The 4976-nt window shown below is 40.4% G+C and overlaps 1 pseudogene; it reads left to right on the top strand.

Moving 5' to 3' along the window:
* Positions 1-554: 554 nt before the first annotated feature.
* Positions 555-1832, top strand: LOC115292608 (annotated as a pseudogene).
* The last annotated feature ends 3144 nt before the right edge of the window (positions 1833-4976 follow it).

Raw genomic sequence — 4976 nt, 5'->3', positions numbered from 1 at the left:
TCTACCCCGACCCTCTGACTCTCTCTGTCTCTCTTTCTCTAAAAAACTTTTTAAAAAAATTAAAAAGAAAGCAATCTCTAGTAATTCCAAATATATTTTAAAGTTCTTAAGATTAGACTTCTTGCTATTGACCATTTCTATTTTTTATTAGATAAGAATAAATTTTAAAACACATTTATAGAGTCAGTTTCCCTATGATAAGTAATAGGTTTTAAACTGCACATAGTATGCATGGTAGTAATTATCAGGATGTCAACTAGAATAGGCCTATGTGGCAGCTGGATGATGCATAAAGCACAGAATAAGAGTATACTAAAAGCTTGTGCTTTTATTGTGAAAACTTAAAATTTTTCACATTAGGAACCATAGTCATAGCAGGGAAGTTCATTTCAAAATTTAAAAAGTCAATCTTCTTAGAACTCTGCAGTCCAATGTTTGGCTCTTACATCTGTCCTTCAGCTACTGCAAGGAGAGAAATAGTGCACCTGCAAACCAGACAATGCAGCAACCAGACCTGCACCAAGTTTGGGGTGGGAGCGGGGGGTGGCAGAGTGATGATCAGTGAAGAGCCTGTCATTGACCACAGACATTTACCACGGAGACAGCAACCTGAAGTGGGAGCAGATCAACGTGTACAACAACGAGGCCTCCGGTAGCAAGTACTGTCTTGCACTGGGCTCCTGCACCTGGAGCTTGGCACCATGGACTACAAAAGCTCAGGATTTTTCGGGCAAATCTTTAGGACAGACAACTTCATTTAGGGTCAGAGTGGTACTGGGAACAACTAGGCCAAAAGGCAATACACTGAAGATGCTGAGCTGGTCAGCCTGGTGCTGGATGTTCTGAGGAAGGAAGCTGAAAGCAATGACTACCTGCAGGACTTCGAGCTGACCCATTCACTGGGTAGAGGGGCTGAGTCTGGGATGGGTACCCCCCTCATCAGCAAGATATGGGATGAGTTACCCCGACAAGATCATGTGTACATTGAGTATGGTGCCTTCCACCAAGGTGTCGGACACGGTGGTGGAGCCCTATAATGCCACCCTCTCAAGTCTACCAGCTCATTGAAAACACAGTTAAAACCTATTGCATGGACAACAAGGTCCTCTATGATATCTGCTTTGGAACCCTAAAACTGACCACGCTCACCTATGGGGAGGTCACCCACCTGGTATTAGCCACCATGAGTGGGGTCACCATCTGCCCGCATTTTTCTGGCCACCTCAATGCTGACCTGTGCAAGCTGGCTGTCAATGTGGTCCCCTTCTCCTGCCTCCACTTCTTCATGCCCAACCTTGCCCCATTGAGCAGCAAGGGCAGCCAACAGTACTGGGCCCTGATGGTGCCCAAATTCACACAGCAGATATTTGAAGCCAAGAATATGATGGCTTCCTTTGACCCTCACCACTGCCTCTATCTGACCATGGCCACAATTTTCCGGGGCCACATATCCACAAAGAGGGCGGACAAGGAGATGCTGAACATTAGTAGAATGAATGGATCCCCCAAAATGTGAAGACAGTTATCTGTGATATCCTACTATGAGGGGTAGAAATGTCTGTCACTTTCATCAGCAATAGCACAGCCATCCAGGAGCTGTTGAAGTGAATCTCAGAGCAGTTTACATGCTATGTTCAGGCTCAAGGGCTTCTGCACTGTTACATAGTTGAAGGCACCTGCACTGGTATACAGGTGAGGACATGCAGGAGATGCAGTTCATGGAGACTGAGAGCAACTTGAATGACCTGGTGTCCGAGTACCAGCAGTACCAGGATGCCAGAGCTGAGAAGGCGGGTGAGTGTGAGGAGGAGGCAGAGGCAGAGGTGGCCTAGAGCTGATAGCTGGTAAAGCCTGTGGAAGCCATATGAACTCAGAATTCACTCACAACCTGTTATCTGATGACCAGCTCTCTGTATGCATTTGCTCTTTTTCCTGTCTTGACACCACAGGCTGTACAGATGCCACCATTAAAGTGTTTACAAAGTAAAAAAAAAAAAAAAAAAAGTCAATCCTCTTATGTTCTTAACTTGAAAATGATTCTAGTGGCAATTACACTCTTACCAAAAGAAATAAAGAAGAATCAGTTTAGAAGAGATCTTTATTTATTTATTTTTAAATTTTATTTTAGTGAGAGAGAGCACACACAAGTAGGCACAGAGGGAGGAAGAGAGAGAGAGAGAGAGAGAGAGAGAGAAGGAGAGAGAGAGAATCTCAAGCAAGCTCCATGCTCAGCCCTGAGTCTGATGCTGGGCTCGATCCTACAACTCTGGGATCATGACTGTAGCTAAAACTAAAAGCTGTATGTTCTTGAGCCACCCAGGACCCCCTAGGGTCTTTAAAGACCATCAACTTTAACCTCTGGACTTTAGACTGGAGTCAATTTTAAACATATATAACATATTTTGTTGTTGACTACTGTGTTTTTAAATATCTAGAGAGATATTCCTATAAGACATCCATTCAAAGTTTTCCTACCTTAAAATCTTCCATAACTCCAAAGTATTTCGTTATCTATCTTCCTCCTCAATGTCTTAGTTCTAGATATTCCTTATAGGATAGTTTTAGCTTCAGTCTAAAACAATCACACACAAAAGCACTGTGACATCACAGGCTTGTTTCGAACCTCATAACATGCCTGTTAGTGTCAAAATTATCTCTAAAAAAGACAAGATTATATAAATCTGCCTCATTTTGTTCCAAAATATTTGTTTATGGGAAAAAGCAAAAAAATATGTGATTATTGATCTAATAACATACTGAAAATGCTATAGTTAGACCAACTCTGTAGCTCTGAGTATATTGTGGAAACTAGGAGAACAGCCTAATAAGAGACTTTTGTTATTAAGAGGGTAGGAGTGAAGGTTCCACTTAGCTTCCTCTAAGAAAAGTGCCTCTTTAAATAGAGAAACCACATGGAAACAGATGCCCTGAAATGTTCCAGCCAATTTGCCCATATAAATGTCTATGGATCCTCCTCTGTCACCAAGACCATTAGTGTAAACTGGTTATTTTTAGACAGTCTCTTACATAAGGTACTAAAATGTACCCTAGTAAATAAGTTAAAACCCATATCAAAGTGCTTTTTTTATTTCCATGGAGAAAATTAAATCCCCTGAGGTTTGTGACTAAGAATCTCATGTTTTGTAGAGTGTCTTTATCTTTTTCCACTTCTGAGTATTTTTCTCATCCCCTCTTCCCCACCCTTCCCTCAACAGTTAAGACTAAAAACCTGAAATGCTTTTTTATATTCTGGCCTTCATCTTAGACGACTGTTTCTTTGCACCAAGCTGATAATTAAAAGTTTTTGGATATTTCCTGGTTGGTGTACTGGGTGATTAGTCCATTGAAATGTGTTTCCACAGCCTTCTTTTGTAGTTCTCTATTGCTATGCATCTTTTTTTTTATGTTTGCCTGAATTGAACTATATTTACCATCTGCTGTTTCAGGCTCTCAAATGATCTGAAACCTTTGAATTTTGTTAAATCATTCCTCATTATTGCTTTTTTAGTAGTATCTATAAAGTCTTATCTATTTCCCTCCTAAGGAGTTCCTTATCTCTATCATTTACATACTCCTGTTACAAAGATACTAAGACACTAAACAAATCAGTTTCAAATGCAAAACCCTCAGCCAAATTACAACAGATCTTCAATTGTGAAGTAATCTTTCTCTATCATTTTGCCTCTATTCCATGTTTTATATTTATTTACAGAATGCTGATATGAAGTCCTTCAATGATATTTTGATTGTTTAATATGTTAGATCCTTTGACTTTTCTTTAGCTGTTGTCATAATTACTTTTCTCCCACAGTATAAAAGTTTTAGTTCTCAGGGCTCCTGGGTTGCTCAGTCAGCTAAGCAAGCATCTACTTTGGCTCAGGTCATGATCTCCCAGTTCCTCAGCTCCACCTTGTGCTCTGTGCTGACAGCTCAGAGCCTGGAGCCTGCTTCAGATTCTGGGTCTCCCTATCTCTCGGTTCCTTCCCCACTTGCACTCTGTCTGTCTGTCTCAAAAAATAAATAAAGATTAAAAGAAAAAAGCTTTACTTTTCATGTCTTTTCCTTTATTGAGGATAGGTTTCTCTATCTCTTATTTTTAAAATAAATTCAGGGGGTGCCTGGGTAGCTTAGTCGTTGAGCCCTAACTTCTGCTCAGGTCATGATCTCAGGACCTGTGAGCTTGAGCCCCGCATTGTGCCCCGCCCTGTGCCCCGCATTGGGCTCTGGGCTGACAGCTCAGAGCCCAGAGCCTGCTTCAGAATCTTTGATTCTCTCTCTGTTCCTCCCCAGCTCACACTCTAGCTCTCTCTCAAATATAAATAAACATTTAAAATGTTTAAATAAAAGAAAAAAATCAATAAATAATAATATAAATTCAATATTTGACAGAAATGAGGTTTGGTTTGTTTTTTTGAGGGGGGTTTATTTGCTTCGTTTTTTAAGTAATGGGAGTGATATTGCCCTGAGAAGAAGTAGAAAAGAAAAAGAGCTGTTCTCATCTAAACTTTTGGGGTAAGTCAACAGCACTCTTTTTTGTTTGTTTGTTTTTGGTCAAATTTATCTTAACACATACAAGGATTCAGAACCTTTCCATAGCACCTTGGTGTCATAGGCAATCACAGGTATAAAGCTTCACAGAAAGTGCTAAGTGGGAGGAAAGGGTAATACACCTTTGTGATGACACATCCAGTGATATCCTAGGTAATATAATCTACATCCATTTACAGAGACTTTTGTTCTAATCTGTCACTGATTCATTCATTCACTCATTCATTCATTTATAACTCTTTCACTTAGCAATTACTGCATAACAAGCTACCTCAAAATTAGTGGCTGAAAAAAGCAGCAACAAGTTCTTATTTCTCACAATTCTGTGCATTGACTGGAATCAACTAGGCTGTTTTTCTGCTCCATCTGGTTGGGGTCATTCATGAAGCTTCCTTCTTCCAGGGGCTTTGCTGGAATCTCCAAGATGA

The sequence above is a fragment of the Suricata suricatta genome, chromosome 5, assembly GCF_006229205.1.
Source record: "Suricata suricatta isolate VVHF042 chromosome 5, meerkat_22Aug2017_6uvM2_HiC, whole genome shotgun sequence".
Lineage (NCBI taxonomy): Eukaryota > Metazoa > Chordata > Mammalia > Carnivora > Herpestidae > Suricata > Suricata suricatta.
This window is presented reverse-complemented; position numbering and strand designations above follow the sequence as displayed.